The following is a 13,852-nucleotide window of genomic DNA, read 5'->3' on the forward strand; positions in this document are numbered from 1 at the left end:
TCAGAGCATGCGCAGACCAGCTGGCTGGTGTGTTTACGGACATATTCAATCAATCCTTATCCCAGTCTGCTGTTCCCACATGCTTCAAGAGGGCCACCATTGTTCCTGTTCCCAAGAAAGCTAAGGTAACTGAGCTAAACGACTACCGCCCCGTAGCACTCACTTCCGTCATCATGAAGTGCTTTGAGAGACTAGTCAAGGACCATATCACCTCCACCCTACCGGACACCCTAGACCCACTCCAATTTGCTTACCGACCCAATAGGTCCACAGACGACGCAATCGCAACCACACTGCACACTGCCCTAACCCATCTGGACAAGAGGAATACCCATGTGAGAATGCTGTTCATCGATTACAGCTCAGCATTTAACACCATAGTACCCTCCAAACTCGTCATCAAGCTCGAGACCCTGGGTCTCGACCCCGCCCTGTGCAACTGGGTCCTGGACTTCCTGACGGGCCGCCCCCAGGTGGTGAGGGTAGGTAACAACATCTCCACCCCGCTGATCCTCAACACTGGGGCCCCACAAGGGTGCGTTCTGAGCCCTCTCCTGTACTCCCTGTTCACCCACGACTGCGTGGCCATGCACGCCTCCAACTCAATCATCAAGTTTGCGGATGACACTACAGTGGTAGGCTTGATTACCAACAACGACGAGACGGCCTACAGGGAGGAGGTGAGGGCCCTCGGAGTGTGGTGTCAGGAAAATAACCTCACACTCAACGTCAACAAAACAAAGGAGATGATTGTGGACTTCAGGAAACAGCAGAGGGAGCACCCCCCTATCCACATCGACGGGTCAGTAGTGGAGAAGGTGGAAAGTTTTAAGTTCCTCGGTGTACACATCACGGACAAACTGAATTGGTCCACCCACACAGACAGCGTTGTGAAGAAGGCGCAGCAGCGCCTCTTCAACCTCAGGAGGCTGAAGAAATTCGGCTTGTCACCAAAAGCACTCACAAACTTCTACAGATGCACAATCGAGAGCATCCTGTCGGGCTGTATCACCGCCTGGTACGGCAACTGCTCCGCCCACAACCGTAAGGCTCTCCAGAGGGTAGTGAGGTCTGCAGAACGCATCACCAGGGGCAAACTACCTGCCCTCCAGGACACCTACACCACCCGATGTCACAGGAAGGCCATAAAGATCATCAAGGACAACAACCACCCAAGCCACTGCCTGTTCACCCCGCTATCATCCAGAAGGCGAGGTCAGTACAGGTGCATCAAAGCAGGGACCGAGAGACTGAAAAACAGCTTCTATCTCAAGGCCATCAGACTGTTAAACAGCCACCACTAACATTTAGCGGCCGCTGCCAACATACTGACTCAACTCCAGCCACTTTAAAAATGGGAATTGATGGAAATTATGTAAAAATGTACCACTAGCCACTTTAAACAATGCCACTTAATATAATGTTTACATACCCTACATTACCCATCTCATATGTATATACTGTACTCTATATCATCTACTGCATCTTGCCATCTTTATGTAATACATGTACCACTAGCCACTTTAAACTATGCCACTTTATGTTTACATACCCTACAGTACTCATCTCATATGTATATACCGTACTCTATACCATCTACTGCATCTGCCATGCCGTTCTGTACCACCACTCATTCATATATCTTTATGTACATATTCTTTATCCCTTTACACTTGTGTGTGTGTGTAAGGTAGTAGTTGTGGAATTGTTAGGTTAGATTACTTGTTGGTTATTACTGCATTGTCGGAACTAGAAGCACAAGCATTTCGCTACACTCGCATTAACATCTGCTAACCATGTGTATGTGACTAATAAAATTTGATTTGATTTGATTTGACATTGTGGCATTCTTTGTTCCTAAAGGAATGGAGGGTAAATCATAGGCAGACTATTGTATATTTGAATAGCATTACTCTTTCCTTTGCATTGATTATGCAGGAGCTGATCCCGTTTAGTCTGTCAACTCAGGCATTGTCCCTCTGTGCACACACACTATGCCTCCTGCCATGCAAGTATCACTATTGATTTGAGCAATAAAGCATTGAGAGCAGAGTCACAGAGCCTGTTTGCCTGAGGGGCAGGAAGTGATGGTGGCACAGGCACAGCCCTGGGGGAGGAGTGACAGCAGGCCCCTGCAGGGACCTGCTGGACCACAACACACTTCCCACTGGCACACACCATTAGACAACCAGGCCTTCTGGCTATAACACACTCACTCTCTCCTCTCCTCCTCTCTGGTTAAGAGGATGCAGAGAAGAAAACAGGATGAAAGTTTGTTGAGTGCTGCCTGAAACAGTTCCAAGCTGGTGACTCAATGGGTGAGATGTTGTTAGATCGAGATTTGAATTTCGGAGAGGCACAAAATAATAATCCTGCCTCATTTCAGATTCGTAGGTGCACCTACATAGATTGTCAAAAATAAATTAAAAAGTATCTAAGATTACAAATTAATCATTGGAGTTCTGCTAAAAATCTAAATGAATTAATCCTCCCACTTATCAAAAGGTTAAGAAGTGTATCTTCTTTGGGCCACGAATGAAAGACTGCCTGTCTCCAAGGTTCTGGATTGGGTGCAGTTAGAGATGCTCAGGATGTTCAGATGAAGGAATTACATTTGCGCTGCACAAAACCATTCGTAATGCATGCTGTTTAGACCATAGAGAGGATGTTATCTCACACACTCAAGTGTAACATCATCCATCATTCCAGATTTCTCTTCCCAAGGACGGTTTAAGCATAAAGAACTATATTAAAGGACTGTATAGATCAAGGCTAGATAAAAAATATAAAAAATTACCATTAACTATTTAATTTATCCATTATTTTACCAGGTAAGTTGACTGAGAACACATTCTCATTTACAGCAACAACCTGGGGAATAGTTACAGAGGAGAGTAGGGATGAATGAGACAATTGTAAACTGGGAGATTATTAGGTGACTGTGATGGTTTGAGGGCTAGATTGGGAATTTAGCCAGGACACCAGGGTTAACACCCCTACTCTTACAATAAGTGCCACGTGATCTTCAATGACCTCAGAGAGTCAGGACACCCGTTTAACTTTCCATTTGAAAGACGGCACCCTACACAGGGCAGTGTACCCAATCACTGCCCTGGGGAACTGGATTACTTTTTAGACAAGAGGAAAGAGTGCCTCCTACTGGCCCTCCAACACCACTTCCAGCAGCAGGTCTCCCATCCAGGGACTGACCAGAACCAACCCTGCTTAGCTTCAGAAGCAAGCCAGCAGTGGTATGCAGGGTGGTATGCTGCTGGCATAGACCAACTATTACCAACATTAAATAGTAGGGCTGTCACAGTTAACGTGTTAATGTGTGCGATTAATTTAAAATGCACAACAGCATAATTTTTTGGGACGCCATTAATGCATTTTCATATTTTTTACCCTTTGAACCTAACTAGTTCAAATTCAAGCCCACACGCTCACACTAGTTTGCTCTGTCACCCACTTGCTATGAGTGAGTGATGGAGAAAGCTGCAAAAGGTCTCAGGTAGAATTTACAAGCAAAACATACTGTTGAGGCCATCAATACTAGTAACGTTAGTAGTGAGAGGGCCGGCAGTAGAGGATATCCTCGAGAGGCTACTCTAGACGAGAGTCCGAGCGGGAGGCCTATGGACAAGTTAAGGAGCAGCAAGTTAACAAAAGCTGCAAAGTGGATAGCTACAGCTTGCAAGCCAATTCACATTGTGGAGGATGAAGGATTGAGGGATATCATTTGGATCGCATCGAAGAATTTAACAGATGATTTACCCTCGAGATCCACCATAGTTGAATGCACAAGCTGTATGAAAACGAGAGGACTAGATGCAACGGCTGTTGCTCTCACAGGAGACCACTGGACGTCGGTGAGTAACCACAACTACCTCGGGGTTACAGCGCACCTTGCTGAGAGGCACTATGCTGAAATGTCCGCTGAGCATTTCATGGATGTAGCAAAACAGTGGAACATTGACCAGAAAGTTACCACACTTGGCACAGACCGTGCACGGAACGTGATTGCAGCTGCGAGACACCTGCCTTTTGAACACATGCCCTGCACTGCGCTCAAATCAAGTCAAATTGTATTTGTCACATGCGCCGAATACAACAGGTGCGGACTGCCCTACAAAGGCAAAACACAGTAAAATCTTTGATCTGTTGTAATAGCCCGGTATATTATCTGATTAATGTGGTATTTAGTTTCCTGACACAAGAAAAACCCAGTTGATCAGAATATATCATGGAGTATTGGAAATTACTGTCTGTCTAGACAGAAAACTACTTTGAAGTTAGATTTTCTTTTAAATAGTTACTGCGTTTTGCCTTTGTAGGGCAGTAGACTTTACCGTGAAATGCTTACTTACGAGCCCTTTCTCAACAATGCAGAGATAGAAAGTAAGAAAAAATAAAAGGAAATAGTCAAACAATAAAATAACAATAACGAGGCTATATACAAGGAGTACCGGTACCGAGTAAATGTGCAGAGGTGTGAGGTAATATATACATGTACTGTAGGTAGGGGTAAAAGTGACTAGGAAATCAGGATAGATAATAAACAGAGTAGCAGCAGCGTATGTGAAGACTGTGAACAGTGCCCTAGCCTAATGCTGAAAAGTTGTTGGGAATTTCAAACACAGCCCACCAAAAGCTGCAGACCTAGGACAACAGCAAGATGCAAATGGGCAACAGAAGGAGTTGGAATTCCACTCTGGAAATGCTCTAAGACATGCTCTGGCCCAACAGAAAACGAACATTACCATGCCAACTACAGCTGAACTGGAGAAACTGCAGAAGCTGGAGACACTACTAGAGCCCTGCAGGTAATAATCTCCTTTATCACACTATCCAGGATACACTTCCACAGTCCATCCCCAGGTGGCAGCAACCAGGTCTAGGTTCTGAGCCAAAGCTTGAGAAGCACATCAGGTGCTACCAATTAAAGGGAATTGTCAGAGTGCCAACTTGGGGGGTCAGCTGGTTTTGCTTGTTTTTGAGTATTTAGTTTGGGCATGCCTTTGTATTTTTGTACATATTTGTGTTTCATCACCATCTGAACAAATAATAATCTGTTTGGACTAGCCGATCAAAAAGAGACAGAGCTGGCCCTGGACCAAGGTACAGTTACTGTCTCCTTAGGCACATACACTGATTTCTCACATAAATGCACACTTTCATTCAGGTTACAGACCATGTAAATATACTTATGATCCCTTGTCTTAGTGATTGCAACAATATTAGGAGGCTAGTTTTGGGGTTCGTAACATATTGGGGCTCGTCCGGGATAATTGTTAACATGTTAGCATGTGTGGTTGTAGTCCGGGTGGTTGTAAACCAGTGTGGGTGGGCATTGGTTGACAAAGTTTGTAGCAGGTGTTTGTGTTGAGCTAGCATGCTAGGTAAGGTTTTCAACATTGCTAGTGTGAGTTTCAGATTGCATGTTTGCAAGATGGCTGATGGCTTTGATCAACAGAAATGTGTGGTGTGGCCGTGCCCGCAATGGTAGTCAAATGTTTTGCTATTGTAGGGCTAATGAGGTATTTTGCTCGGGGCCCAAATGATTTTATGTTGACTACTCTGGTTATGGTTTTGTTAGTGCTGTGTGCAGGATTAGATTTCCCAGTTTGGAGTCTGGAGGACTCTGTGGCACATATGTTAGTGCTAGGCTAACTGTGGCTATAGTTTTTAGCATTTGTGCATGGCATTCTGGTTTGGCTTTTGCCTGGTAGGAGTGTTTATCTCTGTGATTTGGAGTGCGTGCATATATTGGTTAGTTAGCGGTGAGCTAGTGGATAACTGACTTGTCAGTCTATTGGTTCTATTTAGCGTACTGTATTGACTAGCAGTGTTTTGGGCAGATTTAGAGGATAGTTTGGGGTTTTCTCAAGCTATTTAATTGTTTAAAAAAATATAGGACAAAACACACCACGAGGAGAGACAGCACTACATAAAGAGAAACCTAAGACAGCATGGCAGCAACACCTGACAACACAGCTTGGTAGCAACACAACGTGACATGGCAGCAGCACAAAACATGGTACAAACATTATTGGGCACAGAAAACAGCACAAAGTGCAAGAAGGTAGAGATAACAATACATCATGTGAAGCAGCCACAACTGCCAGTGTCTCCATGATTGAGTCTTTAAATGAAGAGATGGAGATAAAACTGTCCAGTTTGAGTGTTTGTTGCCGCTCGTTCTAGTCGCTAGCTGCAGCGAACTGAAAAGAGGAGCGACCCAGGGATGTGTGTGCTTTGGGGACCTTTAACAGAATGTGACTGGCAGAACGGGTGTTGTGTGGAGTATGAGGGCTGCAGTAGGTATCTCAGATGGGGGGGGGGAGTGAGGTCTAAGAGGGTTTTATAAATAAGCATCAACCATTGGGTCTTGTGACGGGTATACAGAGATGACCAGCTTACGGAGGAGTATAGAGTGCAGTGATGTGTCCTATTAGGAGCATTGGTGGCAAATCTGATGGACAAATGTTACAGAACATCTAGCCGCCCGAGAGCACACTTACATGCCGAACTATAAATTATGTCTCCGTAATCTAGCATGGACAGGATGGTCATCTGAATCATGGTTAGTTTGGCAGCTGGGGTGTTAGAGGAGCGATTACGATAGAGGAAACCAAGTCTAGATTTAACCTTAGCCTGCAGCTTTGATATGTGCTTTAGAGGACAGTACCATCTAGCCATACTCCCAAGGACTTGTATGAGGTGACTACCTCAAGCTTTAAATCCTCAGAGGTAGTAATCACACCGGTGGGGAGAGTGGCATTCTCCCCCCTTAAATAAAGGACGCACCGCGGCTGCCTTCCAAGCAATGGGAACCTCCCCAGAGAGGAGAGACAGGCTTGGCGATGATGGGGGCTGCAACCTTAAAATAAAGGGTCTAAATCATCTGACGCAGATGTTTTTTGGGGGTCAAGTTTAAGGAGCTCCTTTAGCACCTCGGACTCAGTGACCATCTGCAGGGAGAAACTTTGTACCGGGGCAGGGGGAAAAGAGGGAGGAGCATCAGGGCTAGTCGCATTAGAATATGTGGGAGATGAGGAAATGTTGGATGGGCAAGGAGGCATGGCTGAGTCAAATAGTAATTAATGAAGTGGTGATTAGAGCTCAGCCATGTGTTCCTTGTCAGTAACAACCACATTAAGGGACATGGGCAGCTGTGAGGAGTAGGGTTTATTCTCCAGGTCTTTAACTGACAGAGAGAATTGCCTATAGCCTGAGAGCACTTATTTCTCATTTGCCTGAATGAGAGCTAGTCAGCCTGAGTATGCGTGTACCAAGCCTTTCGCCAAATGAAATTCTTGAGGTGGAGTAACTGCCAGATCACGGTCGAAACAGGAACCTGTTTTTAAATCAAATTTTCTTTATAGGAGAGTGTTTGTTACAATACCCCTGAAAAAATATTTGAAAAAAAAGTCCAAGCATCTTCGACAAAAGGGGATCAAGCTGATTCTATACCAATTTACAGAGGCCAAGTAATGAACAAGCCTTCCTTCATGAAAGTTTTTTTTTTAGCAAGCGTCTATGACAAATCAGGACGGGTCATGTCCCTGAGCAGCCATTACGAACACAGGCTGTAAAACAGTGATCACTAAGGTCATTACAGGAAACACCAGACTGGCACCTATCAGGATTATTTGTGAGGAAAACATCAAGTAAAGTAGCCTTTTCTAGGTGTTTGGAGTCATACCTTGTGGGATTGGTAATAATCTGAGAGAGATTTAGGGAGGCCTATTGCTTTAGGACTTGGTCAGGTAGTTTAAGCATGTCCCAAATTCAGACTTAGTTTAAGGGGCCAGGAGAAAGCTTAGGGCATTTTTGGTACAGGCCGGTGCTGATGGTGGACGATAACAATCAGCAACAGTCAACAAAAATCTATTTTTAAAGTGTAATGTTAAAACCAACAGATCAAATTGTTTGGGGACAGACTTGGTGGAGACAACCGAGCACTGAAGATGTTCATTGGTAAAGTTGCCAGTTGCTGAGAAAGGTTATCAGTGTTCAAAACCACGTCTCAGTAATGACCAACACATCTGGATTGGAGCTGTGAACCCACTTTCAATTGATCAATTTTAGGTAATAAGCTTCTAGTGTAATAATGTGCTGAAAACCCAGGCTTTTACGAGAGCAGAAATCATTGAACCAGATATCAGAGCATAAGTCAGTATTGGAGCTAGCAACAGTAGATTGGCCAGGGTGTACGTGCACATTTCCAGATGCCATCAGCAGTAACACAATCAGGGCACGGCAGAGGACAAGGAGAGCTCTGCAGTGTTGATTTTCTTTTTGACATGTGCATCAGATGGCAACAAGATCATGTTGTACAGCAATTTCATCAGGTAACATGAATAGGATGCGATGCCTAGAGTCTGTGTAACCAATAGTCAGAGTCCCGAGTGTGGGGGGGGGGGGGGAGAAGTCTGTCCCACGGGTCGGGTAAACAAGCAAGTTCATAGTCAACAAAGCATGCAGGAGTCATAAAACACAAGAAAAAATATAACGACTTGGGGCTAGCCATTGTAAGTTTAGTCACTCGCCCCAACAGTGTGTGTGCTGGAGGTTAGCGAAAGCTTGTAAGAGACGGGGGAGTGTGGCAGGGGTACCTGTACCAGATGGGGAGACAGGCCAGGGCAGATGGTGAACAGATCGCCAGGTGGCTGCTGCTTGGATTCCAACGGGAGTAGGTGTCCCGCCCACTTGAGAAGCTTTTTTCAGGAGATAGATTCCTTGTAGAATATCCCAGCTAGCTAACATAGCTAGCAAGTCTCTGGCCACCATTTGTTTCCACGTGGAAAGGGAGGTTGTTAGCTAGCTATATCTCTTCAGTTTCGGCGAATGGTCCTTTACGACATCCAAACAAAGTTGTCCTGTGGCTGTTGTATTTTTGAGATTGTGAGGAGTATCTCTTTTGATGTGATCAAAGCAACAGTACTGTTTCCTATTGAGGTAATTAACATTTGAAGCGTCCTGGCTGCATATCAGTTCAAAATGGAGATGAATACAGGGGGTACTGTATTGTGGATGGAGGGGGCTTCAAAGGCATCTGGGTGGGGGAGGCTGTGAAACTCTCCTGCCATTGTAGATTGAAAGGGCTTTGACACCTCACTTAACTTCTCAGTGCTAACTGAGGTTGCAGACAGATCTGTTCTGTCCTAGCAAGCTTGGTAGCCTTAACTTAGCATTCCATCCTTGTAAAATATATCATTGGAATGTATTTTTCTCGTCTTTAAAAGTAGCTCCAGACTAATCATTACTCACGCTCTTCCAGGTTGGATGTTTTTTTTTATGTTTCTTGTCCATGCGGAAACATCCAAGTGCATCTCTTTTTGTTAAAACATGCTGAAAAATCTGCTCATGATCTCTCTCGCTCTTTCCCAGCTAACGAGGGATCAGTTATGTCAAGTGGTTCTCCCTAGTGAGGAACGTGATTCTTGTGTGTCTCTAGCAGAGATATGTAATGTACCCTCTGCAGGTTGAGTCGAGTGTCAATTTCTTTGGTGGTTGAGTGATACTGAGCCACTAGGTTCTATTTATGATCTGAGAAATTAGTTGGTTCCTCAAAGTGATTTGTTGAAGTCAGTGAGTCTTTTGTCCTTTAGCTGACACGTTCTTTGCCACAGAGGAAGTTGTGGTTACTCAGCAGGCTGACAGGTTATTTGGGTGTCAGGTTTTGATTTACCTGACACATTTCTCATGGAGTTTAGTGAGGATCTGCTGGAAGATCCGACCTGTATTTTGTGGGGTGACACTGCTGTGTCTTGAATTAGGCGCTTGAAGAAGTGAGTTTGGTGGAAAAAGCGAGATCCACCGGTTTTGTCACTTCTGGTCGCTGAGGAGCGGTTGACAGCTCCTGCAGCATGTAGGCCTAGTGTGTGTCCTGTTAAGGTGGAGGAGGATATGGCTAACAGTTCCCCCTCCAGTGAGCGCTCAGGGCTGGAGCAAAGAGGCATTAGGGAATGTGGATGGTGTTCCTAGTGAGTTTTCTGAAGTTGCGGTCAATGTTAGCTTCTCCCTTGATCACGTGGACTGGGAAAGGTTCCGGGTAGCTTCCGAGAATAATATTGACGACTATACTGAAAGGGTAACTGAGTTTATCAGGAAGTGGATAGGGGATGTTCTACCCACTGTGGCTATTAAAACCTACCCTAACCAGAAACCGTGGATCGATGGCAGCATTCGCGCAAAACTGAAAGTGTAAAACACCACATTTTAAACAAGGTGACTGGGAATATGGCAGCATACAGAGTAGTCATTCCCTCCAAGGCAATCGAACCGGCAAAACGTCAGTATAGACACAGTGGAGTCGGAATTCAACGTCTCAGACACGAGACGTATGTGACAGGGTCTACAGACAATCACGGACTTCAAAAGGAAAACCAGCCACATCTTGGACACCTACGTCTTGTTTCCAGACAAGCTTAACACGTTCTTTTCCCGATTTGAGGATAACAATCTGCCACCGATGTGGCCTGCTACCAAGGACTGTGAGCTCTCCTTCACCATTGCTGACGTGAGTAAGACATTTAAATGTGTTAACCCTCGCAAGGCTGCCGGCATCCCTAGCCACGTCCTCGGAGCATGCGCAGACCAGCTGGCTGGTGTTTACGGACATATTAAATCTCTCCCTATCCCAGTCTGCTGTCCCCACATGCTTCAAGATGGCCACCATTGTTCCTGTACCCAAGAATGCAAAGGTAACTGAACTAAATGACTATCGCCCCGTAGCACTCACCTCTGTCATCATGGAGTGCTTTGAGAGACTAGTCAAGGATCATATCACCTCTACCTTACCTGCCACCCTAGACCCACACCAATTTGCATAATGCCCCAATAGGTCCACAGACGATGCAATCGCCATCACACTGCACACTGCCCTATCCCATCTGAACAAGAGGAATACCTATGTAAGAATGTTGTGCATTGACTATAGCTCAGCATTCAACATCATAGGACCCTCCAAGCTCGAGGCCCTGGGTCTGAACCCCACAAACTGCAATTGGGTCCGTGACTTCCTGATGGGCCGCCCCCAGGTGGTGAAGGTAGGAAACATCTCCACTTCGCTGATCCTCAACACTTGGGCCCCACAAGGGTGCATACTCAGCCCCCTCCTGTACTCCCTGTTAACCCATGACTGTGTGGCAAAGCACGCCTCCAACTCAATCATCAAGTTTGATGATTGGAGGCTGAAGAAATTTGGCTTGTCACCTAAAACCCTCACATACTTTTACAGATGCACAATTGAGAGCATCCTGTCGGGCTGTATCACAGCCTGGTATGGGAAATACACCGCCCGCAACCGAAGGGCTCTCCAGAGGGTGGTGTGGTCTGCACAACGCATCACTGGGGGCAAGCTACCTGCCCTCTAGGGCACCTGACATCACCGGAAGGCCAAAAAGATCATCAAGGACAACAATCACCCGAGCCACTGCCTGTTCACCCTGCTATCATCCAGAAGGCGAGGTCAGTACAGGTGCATCAAAGCTGGGACCGAGATCATGGAAAAACAGCTTCTATCTCAAGGGCATCAGACTGTTAATTAGCCATCACTAGCACAGAGAGGCTGCTGCCTATATACACGGATCACTGGCCCCTTTAAATAAATGGAACACTAGTCACTTATGTTTACATATCTTGCATTAGTCATCTCGTGTATATACTGTATTCTATTCTACTGTATCTTAGTCTACTCCGCTCTGACATTGCTCGTCAATATTTATATATTAATTCCATTCGTTAGTTAGATTTGTGTATTTGGTATATGTTGTGAAATTGTTATTACTTGTTAGATATTGCTGCACTGTTGGACGTAGAAGCACAAGCATTTCGCTACACCCACAATAACATCTGCTAAACACATGTACTGTATGTGACCAATAAAATCACGGTTGCTCCAAGTCTCTTATAGCTGGCTACATATCAGATAGAGCTTGGTGCTTGTGATCATGGGTCGAGTAAATGGAGTTGGTCTCTCAGTTTAGAACCAGAGGGGTTGTCATTTGGTGTGCAGTGAATTTGATGGTTTGACTGGTTTCCGGTTTTGAGAATGGCTTTGTCTCAGAGTTGAGTGTTTCTGTAGTTAAATTGTGTAATTGCAGCTGTAGGTTTTAGAGTGTACATATTGTGTCTCGTCAGTTAAAGAAGTTTGATAGAAAATAAATACTTTATTTTCTTGTTGGGGAAGGTTAGGACAGACACATACTATCCAGGATGCACTTCCACACTCAAATAAAATGTTATTGGTTGCTACACAGATGTTATCGCTCTTGTCCTTCCTGTGACACTGGGTGCTGTATATGTGCAGGCAGTGTGCCCCTGGTGATGCGTTGGGCAGACCGCACCACCCTCATGGAGAGGCCTGCGGTTGTGGACAGTGCAATTGCTGTACCATGCGGTAATACAGCCCGACAAGATGCTCGAAAAGGTGCAATTTCTTCAGCCGCCTCCTTCACCACTGTCTGTGTGGGTGGACCATTTCAGGTTGTCAGTGATATGCACACAGAGGAACTTGAAGCTTTTCATCTCCACTGCGGCCCGTCTATGTGGATGTGGGCGTGCTCCCTCTGTCTACTAAAGTCCATGATCTTTTTGTTGTTTTTTACATTGAGGGAGAGGTTATTTTCCTGGCACCACTCCTCCCTTTAGGCTGTCTTGTCATTGTTGGTAATCAGGCCTACCGTTGTCTCCAACTCAATCATTAAGTTTGCAGACATGTGTCCACACAGTCATGGGTGAACAGGAAGTACAGGAGGGGGCTGAGAATATACCCTTGTGGGGCCCTCTGAGGATTGTTCCGTCAGGAAGTCCTGGACCCAGTTGCACATGGCGAGGTCCAGTCCCATGACCCCGGGCTTAGTGACGAGCTTGGAGGGCACTATGGTGTTGAAGACTGAGCTGTAGTTAATGAACAGCATTCTTACATAGGTATTCCTCTTGTCCAGATGGGATAGGGCAGTGTGATGGCGATGGCGTCATCCATGGATCTGTTGGGGTGGTATGCAAACTGCAGTGGGTCTAGGGTGTCGGGTAAGGTGGAGGTGATATGATCCTTAACTGGCTTTGGTCAACAACTTGCTGAAGGAAGAGTCCTGTGTAGCTCAGTTGGTACAGCATGGTGCTTGCAATGCCAGGGTTGTGGGTTGGATTCTCACGGGAGACTAGAACGGGGGGAAAATATATGCGTTCACTGCTGTAAGTTGCTCTGGATAAAAATAAATAATAATCAGAGCTACCGAAGAAGAAAGTGGCCCTATTGTTGGGTTCTGAGTCTGAAGTGGAGTTGTGAAATGTGTGGAGCGTTACAAATCTGATCCCAGCATCAACATGGAGGACTCTACTACAGTGATGATCACACCATGCAGGCTGGCCCGTATTGCACCCAGGTATCTGGCAACACCTGCCACCTCAGTACCTTGTGAGAGGTTGTCTTCACACTCTGGGCATATCGTGCAGAAGGAAAAAAGCAGATTTATCTTCTGAAAATGTCAAAAGGCTTGTTTGTTTTATCAACTGGCTCAGTGGAAAGATAGGACTAATGTGATTGGTAGCAGGTTTATGTTCTGTTAAATGCTATTAAAAACATTCTGCTACAGACTTTTTCCATCTCTTACAATCAAAGCATGGGTTGCCTATAACTCAATGCACTGCTTTTTAACCCATGGATGCGTATGGGCACACTGGTGTGATCATTCTGCACAGTCTTTACAATGTTCTGTCCTCAATGTGAGCTATTTCTTTTTGGTTGCAATGTTCAGACATTCACAGAAGTAGCGACAGCATAACACATTTTACATCCAAATTGAAAAATAGTCTACATTAGTCCTAGCACTGACTGAGTAAA

Source organism: Salvelinus alpinus, chromosome 12 (assembly GCF_045679555.1).
Source record: "Salvelinus alpinus chromosome 12, SLU_Salpinus.1, whole genome shotgun sequence".
Lineage (NCBI taxonomy): Eukaryota > Metazoa > Chordata > Actinopteri > Salmoniformes > Salmonidae > Salvelinus > Salvelinus alpinus.